Source organism: Dama dama, chromosome 18 (genome assembly GCF_033118175.1).
Source record: "Dama dama isolate Ldn47 chromosome 18, ASM3311817v1, whole genome shotgun sequence".
Classification (NCBI taxonomy): Eukaryota; Metazoa; Chordata; class Mammalia; order Artiodactyla; family Cervidae; genus Dama; species Dama dama.
This window is the reverse complement of record NC_083698.1, coordinates 64,630,304-64,647,671: the sequence shown is the minus strand read 5'-3', so window position 1 is coordinate 64,647,671 and position 17,368 is coordinate 64,630,304. Positions and strand designations below refer to the sequence as shown.

At 41.8% G+C, this 17,368-nt stretch overlaps 1 protein-coding gene across 1 annotated transcript in view; it reads left to right on the top strand.

Annotated features, from left to right (window-relative positions):
* Positions 1–769: 769 nt before the first annotated feature.
* The window catches only part of CREB5 (cAMP responsive element binding protein 5), a 426,112-nt gene continuing 409,513 nt past the window's right edge, over positions 770–17,368 (top strand). Inside the window, exon 1 of the mRNA XM_061165457.1 lies at positions 770–844. The gene's annotated coding sequence lies outside the window, so the exon portion shown is untranslated. The remainder of the gene's footprint in view (positions 845–17,368) is intronic.

Here is a 17,368-nt window from a genome sequence, read left to right as displayed (position 1 = left end):
TCCGGCTCTGACGCTGAGTCTAAATCAGGCTCATCACTTGGCTCTAGCCGCGATACACCTTTCCCTTCCAGGAGCAACTCTTTTTCCAGCTCTCAGACGCGAGAAGCAGGGGTCTTGGAAAGGGTGGGGGCAGTGTATTCCACATGAGTGTGCACAATAAAGAAGTTATTCCCTTGGAAGTGAGCTGGAGAGGGGCGGGGGCGGGAGGTGAAAAGGGGTGTCCAGTGAGTGCTCTGAGAAGCCAGGATGCAGGGAACACTGTAATGAGGTCACGACTGTCGCAGCAAAAGGGAGCTGGACATCTGCTGGTGGGGGAAGGGGGAGCGTCCCGCATTTCTGTTTGGAGAAAGTCTTCCCTGCGCTCTTCGGCACCCCTCCCCACCTCGCCCCATCCCCACACCTTTTAAATGCTACCAGGCCCTACTCACGGGAGAGCCTAGGTCCCTGCCTCCTCCGTGGTCCTGTCTGAAACCATGAGGATTGTTTCCAAGCTGACTCACACCACTCATGTCAGGGAGCCGTGGCACACGGCGCTGGGCTCTGCAAGCTGTTGCTTGCGCGGTCGCCGCTGCCGCCGCCGCTTCCCCGCGGGTGCACCAGGGTCCGCTCGTGGGGCGGGGGTGGGGCGGGGCCGGGGCGGAGCCCGCCCCCTCGGCGCGACGGCCCCGCCCCTCCCTTCCTCCCTCCCCCCACGGACCGCAATGATTTAGAAGTTCAGGAATCCCACGTGACGTCACCGGGGGGGTGATGTAATGCACTCTAAATAGAATGTATTGTAATCTTTGCTCAGTCCAACGTGGTCCCTTCACCCGGGCTCCGCTCTTGCCTTCTCCACACTTGTTTGGTAAGTTCCTAAAAATACGGCTAGGCCACTTCTGGGGCTTTTGCATTTAGTCACTTTTGTTGCACTTGCCGCGGGAGCCGTCTCGGGAGCGTACTTGTTTGCAGGGGTTGGTTCTCGGCAGCAGCCGCGAGGTTACTTGGTCCAGTGGGCAGGTCGCAGGGCAAGGAGTAGGGAAGATGCGATGCATTTTCTTTTTGGAGGATGATCTGTGTTTGTAAACACTTTGACGGACCAGAGGGAAGTCAGGCCCCAAATACTGGTGGACTGTGGAATCGGCCGTGTCCTGAGGCTACCCCAGAGACCCCACGCCGTGTCCGTCCCGGAGCGCGTCTTGGTGGCCGCCGCGCCGTGCGACTGGAGGGATGCTAACGTGGAGCGAGCGCCGTGTCCGCCCCAGCGTGCGTGCGTGTGTAGGAGCGCGCGTGTGTTTCCCTGACACGGGGAACAGTTATGAATCGGGGGTGTGTGTTTGCCTCCAGAGACCTGGCAAGGTGCGGAACCCTCCAGAAGTGCGGTCAAGCGGCGGCAGAGGCGGCAGCAGCGGAGACGGCGAGACAGGAACCTCCCCCCCGCGTCCCCAACTTCCCGGTGATGCGGCGGAACCCCCGGAGAAAGTTTGCAAACTTCCAGCGGGCGCGGCGAGGACGCCGGGTCACCTAGGGGGCGGACGGGCGGGTGCACTGGGGGCTAGCTCCCTCCCGGGCCCCAAGCCTGCTGCTGCCACCTCTTGCAGGGCTGCCCACCGCAGGTGGTGGGCGCGCGCGCCAGAGAATGAGGGGGCATCGCCCTCGGAGGGCACTTGGCTTTCACTGCAGGCTTGGAAGGCTCGACAGTGGCGAGGCTCTCCTCGTCTTCACTCCTGCAGCCGCCTCTTGCCTCCGTCCGGTTTTCGCTGGCACCATTACCTCTTCCCCACCGCTGCCCCAAATGACAGCTCCCGCCTTCGACGAGGCTGCAGTTCTCAGGACACGGCGGCGGAGCCTTCCTCTCCACCAGATTCTCCACGGAATAGCTCAAAACTTTTCAGGACGTTCTTAGAGGGGCAAGACTCACGAAGGAACCAAGGAGATGTTTTCTCCTGGCGGCTGCATCCCGTTTTTCCTTTGCCATAGATTTATTTCGGGGGTGGGGAGGGGCTGAGTATCTGGTAGATAAAGATCTTGTCCACCCCAACTTTCCCTGAACAAGTGCCGCCCCCACTTGAGACTTGTTCAAGGCCGGGAACTGAAGTGGGTTACTTGTATATTTCGTTGTCAGAGTCTACAGAGTGTTTGATTTTTATTTTTCCCTCCTTCTCTGACATGTGTCAAGGAATAAAGGCTGGATACAGGTCCATTACGTCATTCTGCAGACCAATAAGTGTTTGATTAACAGCTTCAGATACTCAAGGGTTGGGGGCCTTAGAAGTGCTGACAAGGCAAGGCTTTCCGTCTCCAACCCCCAACATACTCGTACAATCGCGGGTTCCCTGGGCACCGTTATTGCCCTCTCCTCCCAGATCCCTCTTTCTCCACCCGCTCTACCGCCCACACCGTTATCACTCTGGCCCCGCCTCCGCCTTTGACTGCTTTCCCTGGGGCGATCACAGCCCCTGGAGTGTGGGTAAGAGCTTCTGGTGGCTGAGGGAGCGCAGTACCTGATGGACGCACACACAATCTGCTCTTCTCTATTATTTAAGAAAGGCACCAGTGAACCCTCTTCTCCAGGGCAAACTGCTCAACTCTGATAGAAAAGGCGTCTCAGGAAATGTTCAGAGACACTGTGATAGTACTTTGTCCCTGTGGTGACTTAGGAAAACAACCCACTCCCTGCAAGCAAAGTACTTAACTTCACACAGCGCCTTCCTCAGACGGTTATCCGAAGAGGGAAGGCTGAGGATGCTGACTAAATCAAATTTAGCTGGAAGGCTCGAGATTAAACGTTTCATTTCCAAAGTGAGGGAATGTAAGTCATTGAACGCAAAATATCTTACAATAAAGTGGGGCGTGTGTTAACTTTTTTTCTCTTGACATTAACTTTCTGTATTTAAATAGAAAGTTAAATACGTAAGTCATTGAATTGAGTCAGAATCCCCATATCTGGCAGTTGAATAAAAATACTGTATATGACATGTTAAAGGGATAAAAGTAAAAAGAACTCCGGGTGGGGGGGTGGGGGTGGGGCTGCAGTGTGTAGCAGAAATTAAATAAAAGATTTCTTAACAGGCTTTTGAATAGAGGGGGTGCAGAAGAGCTGAGTGCTCTCTGATTTGAAACTGGTGAAAGCTAAATAAAGGAAAATTTATATTCTGAGTATGTGGGAATTTCTTGAAGAACACATGTTTTGTTATAATCAGATCTACTTTCTTCAGAGTGAAAGCCATGCTGTAGAGTAGGCATTTGTGAAACTCATGTCTGGGGTCTAATTGACATCATTCCCCAAGTTTGTGGCAGTATTTATTATTTATTCACATCTAGAGATGAAATAGTATGACCCCACACACAATACATGTGCATCTGAAATGTGAAAACTTCTTGTTTGTGATGCATACCTAGACCTAAAGGGGAAAATGGCCCAGGTCACCAGCACTGGAGAGTGTGATTAATGATCAGTGATTTAGTGATCAGTGATTAGTGGTTTTATTCAAACTGTTACCTCTGACCAGAAGCACACATCAGAGGATTAACAGGCTCTTTAGATAAATGCTCATTAGTGGAAGGGGAAAAGCACAGATAATAGGCATGCACCCAGGGACAACTTTCGAAGAAAATCATTCCCCGTCTTCAGAATAATAAGCTCTATTAACAGAAAGCCCTTTTAATTTAAAACTTGCTTTTATCTTGTAAATCAAAGTTAGATGTAAAAGTTTGTAGTGCCATTATAACCTAAATTTTCCCATATCCACTAGATGTGGATTATCTCAGTAGCGATATTTTTTTTTATTTAAATAAACAATTGGACCTTTAGAGCAGCTGAACCCTGACAAGTCCTTAAGTCCCAGAGTTTGAAGGTGTCCCCCCTTTTAGAATGGAGAGTGCAGCTTGCTAACTAGATGGCGCAGTTATTTGGTCTTCTGTGCTGTGTCGTGCAGGAGTCTAAAGGAGCAAGTAGCTGCTTGCGAAGTGTTCTTCAACACTTACAACAAAGTTGATTCTGTGTAGGGTTGGAGGCTAGACAGTTCTACAAGTTTTTAGTCACATTTTCCATGTCAGTTAAATCTGGGGAGTTCAAGGCTTCTGGAAAAATTAGTCTCATTACTAAAAGAAACTTAGAACCAGAAAGGAGAGGAGGTACGGGAGTCCAGGAGGTACCTGTGGATTGCAGAAGTGATTGTAAAATACCAGACCTGTTCTTTTTTTTTTCTTTTTTTTTCTTTTACTAAGAGCTGGTTTCTCAGTGTTGTGGTCTGAATTACTGAAGCAAATACTTAAAGCTTAATTTTCTTCCTAATCTTGCTGGTGAGAAAGAATTTACTAGAAAGAAAGGAAGGAAAAACTTGATTTGGTGGCTGCAGGAAGCAACACGTTGTTTTATTCTACAGATAATGGTAAGATGATGTTTATTACGCTATTAAGGAGAAAGGGAACTTTGTAGTTGGTTCCAGGAAAACCATCTTGTATTTTCATAGATGAGATTCGTAAGTGGAATTCTTATTTTACACTGACTTTTAATGTTGCTGTTGTAGTTTCCTGAGACTTGATAACATTTGATTGGAAGGTTTTGTGTGTGTTTGTGTGTGTGAATAAGACCATTATTTCCTGGGTAAAATAATGTTCGTGAGCATGGGAACTGCAGTAGGGGAGCTACGAGACATGTGAAATGATATGCCAGGTAAGAATTCTCTTTTCCCCCAAGCTTTCATGAATCACTTCAGTAGCTACTTAAGTTTTGATTAAAAAAGAAACCTAAAAATTAGAAATAGAAAAAAAAAAAACATCCTAGATGAGTATTCCCTGAAGAAGGATGCTGTTGATGGAATATCAGTTATTACTTTAGTTATAAAACTTAAAAAGAAAGCAATTAAAGAACTCCTTTCTTTATTGTGCTTCCCTGTAAGTTTTCTCCTTTTCTTTTGCTTGTAGCATGCTATATAAATGTTATATTTAAATCCTGTCTGATTCATAGTGATTTTTATTTTTTAACTTTACCCAGACTAAACATGTTTACTCAGTTGATCATATCTTGAAGCCAACTGGTTTTGAATTTAAATGGCTGATACCCCCATATTTCCTATCAATGAAAAGTCAGTTGTGACCTTATATAGTTTATATATGAGCAGATAGTTAATTAGGACATTCCCACAAAAAAATAAACAGTGCTTTTATTTTTATGTCTTTCTGGTGTCGCAGCTTTTATTTGAACAAGAGGGTCAGTGAATGGTAGCTTGTTAGATTTTCCTTGTATGACTTTTCAGTTACAGTAAGTTGAAGATTTTCGTTACAGTTATTTGTCAGTTTCCCACACCTGTGGATTCAAAACCAATCAATCGTGGACTTTCCATGGCTGTTCGTACTAATGTCAGGTTCTTGGTCTCCTGATTTCTTACTATAATTTGCTTTTTTGGCAATGATGCATCGTCATCCTATAGTGTTCCCTTTAGCTTTCCTTTACTTTTTATTAAGCTGAAAATTATTTTGTGGGGGTGTGATGTTTGCTGGATCACCAAGATGTGAACTTTGTGTCTGTAGTTGGTTTTCTTCCGGTTATGCTATTAGAATAAATTGGGGATTTGAGTAGACTTATTATTTTTGTCATCTTTTTCCCCCCTTCTTCTTTACTTCAAAGCAGTGCTGTTAGCCACAAAATTAATGTGATCATGGCTGGTGTTTCCCATCTATATGCTTCTTTTGCTTCTTACAAATTGGATTTCCACAGCAATTTAAGATCTTTTTTTAGAGGCAGCTTTCTTGGATGAAGATGGAACAATGATCTCAGTCAATTCATTATCTTGTCCAGTTTGACTACCAGCTGTATTATGGGAATCAACCCATGCCTTTATAAATTAGTGTTTAAAAATTTAAATTTGGGACTATTTCTCTGAATCCTATTTAAGAAAATTATACAGTTGAGATAAGGTAATAAACTTGGAGAGGGGGGCAATGGCCGCACATATTTAAATGTGAGAAAGAAGCACTTTCAGATATGCTAAGCAGACTTAAAGAACCTTTTTGTATTGCTATTTGTAAACTATATAAGCTATCTACTTTATGGCATTGCTTTAAATAGAAACTCTGGCACTTTAAAAATGACATCATGTTTAATGTTTTCAATAAAGGGTTCTTACATTTTGTAATTAGGAAAAAAATGGACAATTAGTGCTTTTTGAGGATCCATTAGTATTCCATTGTTGGGAATCGCAAATCACGGATTTAATGTAAGAAAAGAGAAGAGAGAGAAGGCTTTTATAAGTTTCCAGGTAATACTGATGATACTATTATAGAAACAAAAGTAAAAATTTTGAAACTCTTATTGAGACTCTGGGAGCTTCAAAATAAAACTTTAAAAGTTTAGGATAAATTCCTGAATGTATACTATTTACAGTGACATTTCCATATTTCTTACCTCCAAGCTCACTCTGTTGCCCATTTAGGTTTTCTGAGACATAGATCAGAATCAACTTTAACATTTTAAAAATACATATTTTAGTTGCTTCCTTCTACTTCCTCAAGGTTCACATTTGTAATCTCTACCCTAAAATTAACAAGGATTGAAAACTGCCATGTTGGCATTTGGCTTCCCACTCCAGTATTCTTGCCTGGAGAATCCACATGGACAGAGGAGCCTGGCAGGCTACAGTCCATGGGGTTGCAAAGAACCAGATACAACTGAGCGACTAAGCGCACACACCTAGTCGTGATGAGAGTTCCTTTTGGCTTAGGGGTTCAGATGTGAGAAAGACTTTCATGATAGCATTTGGCAGAGCTGGGAACTGGTGGGGCAGGGGGTGTCTTCTCGCTGATGGACCAACTTCATCCCTTTGCAGAAGACGGCCTCCGGCCTGGTGGTTCTTCTGACTCATCCAAGGCCCAGAGTTGGAGAATGCCGAACCCAGCCTAGAAGCAGGGTCCTTACCTCCAGGTCAGGTGGTCTTTCCATGCGTCAAGCTGCCATAAATGCCCTTGTCCCGTGGCTTCGAATGCTTTGCTCTTTTCAAGCCTTTTGATTACTAACCTTTCAAATTTTTATCAGATCTTTTGAATGAATACCTTGACCATATAAACTGTAGTTTTTGTTCTGGTTATTCTTATATATATCTGCAATATTAATTTTTCTGATATTGATTTCCTTATTTGAAGGCCACTCATCTTCACCATTGTAATTAGACATGCCCTGTAAAACTACATCATCCAGACTTCATTTGAGACTAAAAACCAGGCATAACTAAAAACGGTCTATAGGATCATCTCAGTAAAGGCAGTAACTTTCATTACTTTCTTGTCCTTTTCCTTTCATAAATTTCCTGTCCTTTCTTTTTCATCTCTGAGGAAGGAATCCCAAAAAATTTCTTAAATTTAAAATACCTTTGTCTTTCTTTTTGTTGAATAGAGTAACAAGTGCTATTTTCACTCTGACAGATACATTTTTGCCTAAGATCTGTCTGTAATATATTATCTTTACAGGATGGTGTATTTGAGATTGTTTATAGGTGAATATTACTACACAAGGAGTGAGTTGGACCTGGAAGTATGATCTTTGAGGTTTGACTGGCAAAATTTCACTGATCACAGCAAATAGAAATCATGCATGCAACATAGGGGGCTCCAGAGCACCAAACATTTGATTTAAGATGATGTTTTGGTTTTGCTGTATTTAGGATGGAGCACAAGAATATCTCAACAGAAATCTTGAATGCATCTACTGTATGTGTTGTTTGGCTTGACCCATAGTTTTCCTTTCCAGCTCTTTGCATGAACACTTTATATCAGAATTCAGGTCTGTTTTATTCTTTGATTACACTGAGGAGCCCCTGTGTTGCACGATTTCTCAAATATAACACATTTCAGCCAGTTTTATGCAGTTCTCTCTCTGTTGGCTTCCCAAGGGGGGAAAACCACATGGAACAAAAAACATCTCTGTTTTTGTTTGAATTAGCTGATTATTAGAAGAAATACATTTTATCTCCTTTTGCCAAATCTGGTGGGACCACTTTACGTTATCAAAACAAGATTTTCTTCTTTAAGTCAACTGCGATGCTATTTGACTTCGGAATGACCAAGTACTAATCCATGCAGCAGAGATAGAAGGTTTTGAGGATAAAGTCCACTTCTAAAAAGGTACCTAGGTGTGATGAGGTGTGCCATTAGGAAGAGCCTGATTTGCCTCACTGAGTGCCAACAGAGTCCAGAAAAACATTGCCTTTGAGAGGAAAGAAAATATTACAGGCTTAGGCTTCTACATTCTGAGCAGAGACTGGGATGCTGTGCTGAGGATGAACTTTGGAATGCTGAGGGTCTCCAGGGTTATTTATTAAACTGCAACAGGGTAAAACATTCACGGGATAGCACTTGAGCATCTACATCTTAAAAGCCTTAATAGTCTTCTTCATTTATTTTCTTCATTTCCCTTATGCTAATGTTTTTCTAGATTTATTTTTAACATCCATTCTTGTGACTGGGCTTTCATGAGTAACCCTACAATAACAAATCACAAGTGTGTGCACAGCAGAGAGGGGACGTTTTTTCATAAGGGAAATAGATTTCCATATCAAATCTTAGAGGAAACAACCAGCAAGATGAAAGAAAGAAAGATTTGAAATCCCAATGGTGGCTTCCTAGGCTCTGCCATTCCTAGCTCTGCAACAGTGAGCTTTAAGGTAACGGGACAAGCCTGAGGCCAGAAGAGAATTTAAGATTCCAAAGTGCTGCCTTGAACTCATTATGCTCTCTGCCTCAGTTTCTTCTTTTGTAATTAGAGTGTTGGTCTTGACCAGCACAGTCCAATGGCAGGAACCACAAATGCAAGCTGCATATGTAATTTAAAGTGGTCCAATAGCCACATTAAAAATATTTTTAAAAAGGTGATGTCAATTTTAATAATTTTATTTAACCCAGTATATCTGAAATATTATCAGTATACAATCAATATTAAAATGTTGATGAGATACTTTGTGATTTGGGGAGGTAGTAGATCTTTGAAATCCTGTATGTGTTTACAATTATGCCATATTTCAATTCAGATTAGTCAGATTTCAAATGCTCACATGTCACATTTCATGTACCAGTGACTATGGTATTGGGCAATGTAAATCTATAGGCTATATCAATGGTTCTAATCCTGGCAGCCCTATAAAACCACCTATGGAGTTTATTTTTTAAAAACTGCTAATACTTACCCTGTCCCCTCCATTCTGATTTAATTTGTTTGGGGTGGGGACCTGGGCCTCTATATTTTTTAAAAGCTCCAGAAATGCTTATAAAGTTTAGCCAGGGTTGAGAACAGCAATTCTAACTGATCGCTGAGGAATCTTCTACTCTAATATTCCATGATTCTATTTAAGGAAAGAGATTGCAGTGGAGCATTCAGAGTTCAAAGGGCAGCAAGTGGTTTTATTGGTGTGCTGCTGCACGCTACAAAACATGTTTAAGAAGATGTCATTAATGCAAATTCAAACGTGAAGATTTTAGAAGATAATTCTTTGAACCACAGATGAGTTAGCTCCTTTTTGTGTAAGTTTCGGTGCGGATTGTTTTAAGTGGTTGGCTTCCAGAGAAATCTTAAGGTAGGATTTGGTTTCCACGCAGACTCTCAGAAAGCTTCCATTTTGGAAAAGGGCAAGATCACCACATTTCAGGTATTTTGCTAGCTTGCTTCTTTGCCCCAGATGCTCCCTGCTTTTAGCTGGTTTTGAAGAGATGCTCTGACTGTTTGAGACATCTGGATACCCTTGTGTTTCTGCCCTCTAAACTTTTAACAAGCTTTGTGTCAGACCAAACTTGCTCTCTGCTCATGTCAAAGTGTCAGTTACAAACCCCTAGAGTTAAAGTGTTCATTCTATTTTTCATCCTTTAAGTGTTAGAAAAATCAGTATTTCTAAGTACACATCAGAATGTTTTCCTTTAATGATTTTTTGAACAACATTCCAGCCTGTACTTTTGGTAAATGATGTGACGAATCCCCCAAAACAAAAACTAATAATTTCCAAACTCCTCACCCATCTTCTTTTGAAGTCAACACACTGTATTGTTTGTGGAGGGGAGGAGAGACCTCAGGGACAGTCCTTTGTGACTTCATGTTGCCTAGAGCCCCTGCATTCCCGCGTTCGTGAGTCATTTCACCCTGAATCTCTCTCCTTATCCCCTGCATAGCAACTTGGTTCCAAGTACATGTTTCTCTGGCCGTGTTCTTTCAAAACGTGACTTTAAACTGCTTTTAGGTTCAAAACTATACCTTTCTCTACATTTCATGGTGATAACATTTGTGTTTTCTGTAATTTCATTCACTGGGAGAATTTTAACCTCCACTCACTAACACACAGCATGATTTCCTATTGTATAGGTGGGGAAACTGAGAGATTGACACTGTGTTCCTTAATTAGGAGGGTGGTCAGTGTGAGCAAAAAGCTCACATTTATTAGTGCCTAAATATAAGCATTCCGGATGACTTCCAGGTGGGGCGTTCCCAATTGTGTATATTATTGCATTCGTCTTTGAATTTATAAATAATATTTTTTCTGATACTTTTCCATGCATTATTTGCACATCAGTTAGTGCCTAAATATAAGCACTGGTCTGGATGGCTTCCAGGTGGGGAGTTCCCAATTGTGTATATTATTGCATTTGTCTTTGAATTTATAAATAATGTTTTTCTGATACTTTTTCATGCATTATTTGCACATCGATGATTTCTCTGCTAATAACTCTTACTTCCCAGCTTCAGGCTGCATGTACAGACCTGGATTGATTAACAAATACATATGTGTTTATCAGCCTCTTAACATGGAATCTGTTCTGAAAGTTTCATGGAGACATCTGTTGCAAACCTGTGTTTTTGGTAGTATCTAGGGAAACTTTCTTCAGGCTCCTTTGTGATTGACTGTCAGAGAACTTTGTGGAGAGACGATGAGATTAAAAATGTGAGTTGTTTTAGGTATTCATTTGTTGAGCAAGACAGACTCTAGTCCTAGCTCCTAAATTGTCTTTAATAAAACATTTTAACTCTTGTTTTACCAATGTTCTGTCTTCACACTTGACCTGGAGTCATCTTCTTTGGAGTATTTGGTTTTTGTTTTCTCCTAGTAATGACTAGAGTTGGATTTAGTAATTTGTAGTCTTTGCCTACACCTCTGTTTCTTCAATGGGGGAGATACAAGCCGGGATTAATAGCATGATCTGTTACCAGTGCCAGGGAGGGGTCACTTTGGTTCCTTTTCCAAGCATTATACTAACATTAAAGCAATCTTAATATCTACACAAATATGTGGTTAAACATATATAAACAAGAACCTCAGTCAATGAAGACCAGACTGTTACTAACATATATGCTTGTAAATGTGATTATCTTTTTTAGGATGCCTGTGGATAATTATTCCCCCTTTTGAGCAAGTATCTATTTGTCGCATTGATTTAGATACACAATTGGTGATTAAGGGTTTTCCAGGTGTTGCAAGGAGTAAAGAACCCACCTGCCAATGCAGGAGATGCAGGTTTGATCCCTGGGTCAGGAAGATCCCCTGTAGGACGGCATGGCAACCCACTCCAATATTCTTGTCTGGAGAATCCCATGGACAGAGGAACCTGGAAATCTATAGTCTATAGGGTCACAAAGAGTTGGACACAACTGAAACAACTTAGCAAGCACACATGCCTTGGTGATTAAAAGATATTGCTAGATTAGAAAAAAAATAAAATTATCTTTTAGACACTCTTCTAATAAGGCCTGTCTAAGCACACATTGTTTACAATTTCATCTTCCAGTTTTTCAAGGCAAGATGACTAACAGCCACCATTCTTAGTGCTGTGTTGGTAGACGTCATCAAAGATGATGGTGCAGTGTTTTGGCACCACGAAGCAGCATGTAATTTGAAATTGTACTTTTTGCTAAATACCCGTGCTAATCTCCAAACCATTCAAGACGTTAAAAAAAAAAAAAATAGAATGGTGATGTCTCTCCGTCTGATGGATAGAGCCCTGGCAAAGAAGCACAATTCTTTTTTCATGGGCCTCAGAAGCACTCGCAAAAATCAGGGAGGAAAAAAATTACATGGAATTGCTTGATCTGCCCTTAGGAAGGGACATTCTTAGGACAGACAAGTTAACCCTTTAATCCAAGATTCATTTTTACTCGTTCTGGGAAATAAACTTTTTTTTAAATCCTGAAGCACAAAAATGATACTATCTTTAAAAAGAAGGCTATAAATGGATGCTTAATCTTTTTTTAAGTTAATTTGTTTTTTAATTGAAGGATAATTGCTTTACAGAATTTTGTTGTTTTCTGTCAAACCTCAACATGAATCAACCATAGGTATATATATATCCTCTCCCTCTTGCTTAATCTTTATTTAACATTTAGCAGGTATTTAAGGAGGTATATTTAGGAACTTTTACATTCCTTTACATAGTTCTAGTTATTTAATGTTTGTTGAAAAAATAGGCGATTCTGGAGATTGGTTGCACAACTGTGACTACATGGAACACTACTGAACTATGTACTTAAAAATTGTTAACATAGGGAATTTTATTATGTGTAATTTATGATTTTTTCTTTAAAAAGGAGGGATAAAAGTTGCTCATACCCATTTGGAGGATGGAGAAATAGAATGCATAAATCACTTGTTCTAAGCTTTATGAACACTAAGCCTTAGTGTGTTAATGGGAGGAACAAAAGTATAAAGAGGACTTTTGAATTTCAGGCAAATGAAGAGAGGTGACGGGTGTGTAATGTGATTCTGACATGTTGGATGATCCAGGGAGGACAGCAGCTAGGCACAGGGCTCAAAGTGCCTCTTTTCTGGAGACCAGCTCAGATCTAGATGGATTCTGTGGATAGAAAGTTGTGTCATGTAATTTGAAAATCACATACCATTTGGCATTATTTGAATATCTTTGTTTGTACTGACTTGATTGCTTTTCTCAGTGCAAGGATGTGCTCAGCTGAGAGCAAGGAAGAACCATGGCCTTTAGTTTATGAAGTGAAGTGAGGTGAAAGTCGTTTAGAGTTCCAACTCTTTGCGACCTCATGGAGAATCCAGTCCATGGAATTCTATAGGCCAGAATCCTGGAGTGGGTAGCCTTTCCCTTCTCTTGGGGATCTTTCCAACCCAGGGTTTGAACCCAGGTCTCCCAAATTGCAGGCGAATTCTTTACCAGCTGAACCACAAGGGAAGCCCAAGAATACTGGAGTGGGTAGCCTATCCATTCTTTGGTGGATCTTCCCAAGCCAGGAATTGAACCAGGATCTTCCACATTGCAGGTGGATTCTTTACCAACTGAGCTATCAAGGGAAATAGTTTATGAAAGGGAGTAAAACCTACATATCACTTCCACCTCCCCCTCCTTTCCTTCCTTCCTTCGTCAGCCATTTGTCAAGCATCTATGTGCCCGGTAGCAGGGATACATGATCAAAAACCAACACAGTCCCTCTCCTCCCAGATCTTACTGGTAGGAGAGACACCAGATAGGTCATTGCAACAGAATGTTGTGGGAGGGTGAGGGAGTGTAGGTCAGGAGGTGGAAAGTCCAATGAGGGTGCTAGTGTGGTTGTCCAGGCAAGAGATGATAGTGGCTTGGGCTATGGTGGTGCCAGATTCAAAAGCCATTTAAGAAGTAGGATTGATATGACTGGAGGATTGATTAACTGAAGATAAGAAAGGGAGAGGATTTACTCATTGTCAGGGAAGAGGGAGCTAGGCAGGAGAAGCCTGACCCAGTTAGGAGGTCTGGATTGTCCTTTGTGGTGGTATAAGAGGGCAGGGTTTTTGGCCCAGTGCCCCATGCACGGGCTTGTGTCAGAATCCTTGGAAAAGAACAGAAAATGACTGTGAACAAAAACTCAAGGAGCAGTTATAACTAAAAACTGCAAGTGTAGTCGTTGGGTTGCAAGGCAATGCAGTTTTGGTCTTTCGTGTCAGAGGGAGAGGCACTCACCTCCCAAGGCAGCCACAGCTCTGGCACTCAGGAGGAAGTCCACTGCCGGACGTGTTAGTTTCCTAGGGCTGCTGTAATCAAGTACCATACACTTGGTGGCTTAAGCAACAGAAACTTATTTTCTCACAGTTTTGGAGGCTGAAACTAAAAAGTGTTAGTCGCTCAGCCGTGTCTGACTCTTTGTGACCCTAAGGATTGTAGCCCTCCAGGCTCCTCTGTCTATGAAATTCTCAGGCAAGAATGCTGGAGTGGGTTGCCATTCCCTTCTCCAGGGCTCTTCCTGACCTAAGGACTGAACCTGGGTCTCCCACATTGTAGGCAGATTCATTACCAACTGAGCAACCAGGGCAACCCTAGAAGTCCCAGATCAAGGTGTCAGCAGGGTTAGTTCCTACTGAGGTCTGTGAGGGAAAATTGTTCCATGTCTCTCTCTTTAGCTTTTAAATGGCTGTCTTCTCCCTGTGTCTCTCTTCTCCATGTCTTCCTTCTGTATGAGTTTGTCTCTGTGTTCAAAGTTCCCCTTTTTATAAAGACACCAGTCATACTAGATTAGGGCCCACCCTAAGGACCTCATCTTACTCTGACCACCTCTGTAATAGGTGGTCCTATTAAAGTCACATTCTAGAGTGCTGAAGATTTGGGAGATGCAGTTCAGCCCATAACAATAAGTATGCCCATACTACTAGCCCCAGGACAAGTAGTATGGGACCCTATAGGAGCTGGCAGGTTGGGAGTTGTGTGAATCATAACCTGACAATCTTTAAAGCAGGTGTTTAAAATAAACTTTTATGGACCCCCAGAAAAATTCAGAACAAGTCTTCAGAGATGGGGATCTATACGTTATCAGGAATGGACAAAACCAACAAAACAAGTCTATACATTAAAATAGATGTTATATATTACACTGGTGAGTGAATTTGCTGATGTAGTCATTGTCCTTGGTTTGGCCTTGAATTTGCCTTCAGAGTTTGTGAAAAAGAAATGTCAAAAGGACAGCACCAACTTTTGACCTTGAGAACAAAGAATGAAATGCAGCTGTAGTTTGTCGCCCTGCCAGGCTTAACAGCCATTGTTTTGATGTGCTAATATTTATTGACAAGGACAAAAGCCATCAGTTCCTATAAACAAGTTGAACATAGATGTTTCAAGCAGGAAGAAAAGTAATTCTGCTTTTCTAATAGTTGATGGATAATTTATGCCTATGTGCTACCTCTGTTTTACACAGTGTTTAGATCACAGTTCTGTGATCTAAAAACGTATCATCATAAAAAGACAAATAGCCAATTTAAAAATGGGCAAAGAATCTGAATAGACAGTTTTACAAAGATGATATACAAATGGCCAATAAGCACATGAAAAGATGTCCAGCATCACTAGCTATCAGGGAAATGCAAATCAAAACCACAGTGAGATTCTACTTTATACCTATTAGGATGACTATAAAAAAGAAGACCGACAGTAGCCAGTGTCGATGAGGATGTGAAGAAGTAGGAGCCCTCATACATTGCTGGTGGGACTGTCAAATGCTATAGTCACTTTGGAACACAGTCTGGCAGTTCCTCAAAAAATTAAACATAAACGTTATGACCCAGCAATTCCACTCCTCAGTACACATCCAAGAGATTTGAAAACATGTCCACACAAAAGCTTGAATATAAATGCCCACAGCAGGGTTATTCACAATAGCGCAAACATGGAAGTAACCCAAAGTCCATCTACTGATGAGTGGATAAGCAAAATGTGGTATATCTATTTATTGGAAAATTATTTGGTCCTAAAAATAAATGAAATAATGCTGCATACTACAGCATACATGAATCTTGAAAACATTGTGCTGAGAAACAGAAGCCAGATACAAAGAACTCTACATTGTATGATTAATTTATATGGAAGGTCCAGAATAGCGAAATCTATGGAGAGAAAATGTAGATTAGTGGTTGCCTAAGACTTAGGGTGGGGCTGGGGACTTGGGAGTGACTACTGAGGGAAAAATGTGTTTTCTTCTTTAGATGATGAAAATCTTCCAAAATTGATTGTGGTGATGGTTGTACAGATCTGTGAATATTCTAAGGCCATTGAATTATAAACTTTAAGTGGGTGAATTGTATGGCATGTGAATTATGTACTTCTAAGCTGTTAAAAAAAAACACATCATGGAGAAAACTATACAATGCTAAATTTAGTTAGAATATATGCCAAGTAGGGTTTTTGGTCCAGCAACTTCTCTGTACATTTGGGTTATATAAAGATGAGCTGTAGAGAAGTGTAGATAGGAGCATTATAGACATTGGTAATAGGAACAGTCAACTACTAAAAATCTTACAGTGTATACCATGGGTCTCCAGCCCATACTTTTATCCCAGGCCACCAATCTTGACTTCCAACTTCAACTTGGCTATTTTTGCTAGATGGACTGCTGCTGTTCCTTAGTTTTTAAATTGTTCAAACAGAAACCAAGTCCATACCATTTCTCCTTCTGTCTTACCCATTTCACTGGGGGCCATGATCATCCCCTGAGCTCTTGGCTTGAACCTTCATGACAGTTGCTGACTTTGCCTTTTCCCTTGGCCATCATGATCATGTCACTGCCCAGTCTGCTAGGTCCCATATGAACCATGTCCTGTCATCTGCATCCTTTTGCTCTGTTTTCTCTATCAGTTCCTTCTCGGAACTGGAAATTGAGAGGGACAAAATGATTTATTGAGTCTTTACGGAAGCTCCTCTCTTGTTCTACCATGTAAACCTTCCTAACAAGCCTATCAAGGAGCTGGAGTTATCCCTTTTTATAGATAAGGAAAGTGAAGCTCAGAGGTTAGGTGACAAACCAGATAATGTGGCAAAACCAGTACATGGAGGAGTTGGAGTTTGGAACCATTTTGTTTGGTCCCTGAGCTCGGACTCTTTCCGGCTACTAAACGAATTTTTCTACTCTATGGCTCTGAACGTCTCATTTTTCTGCTCAAGAGCCTTTATGAGCGTTTGTTCTAAGGCCTTTCGGCCAACCCTAGCCACAATCCCTGTGAGTATACCCAATATTTACGCCAGGTGGTAGCGGGTGGTTTAGTCACTAAGTCGTGTCCAACTCTTGCAACCCCATGGACTGTAGCCTGCCAGGCTTCTCTGTCTATGGAATTCTCAAGGAAAGAATCCTGGAGTGGGTTTCTGTTCCCTTCTCCAGGGGGTCTTCCTGACCCAGGGATCATACCCGAGTCTCCTGAATAGCAGGTAGATTCTTCCCCACCAGGGAAGCCCTATTTAAGCCAAACCCATAATCAGCCCTTATTTTGTTGAGTACCTCTCTGCCATGTTCAGAGTCTCATCTTCCTGGAACATCTGCTCTTGTCCCCTAAGTCCTCACCTGTGGAAACACTCATCTCTGGATCTCTCAAAGCAAAGACTGAATGCAAAACTAGTTAATTCCTCAGTGCTATGTTAATATTTTTTTCTCAGGATTAAAAAGTCT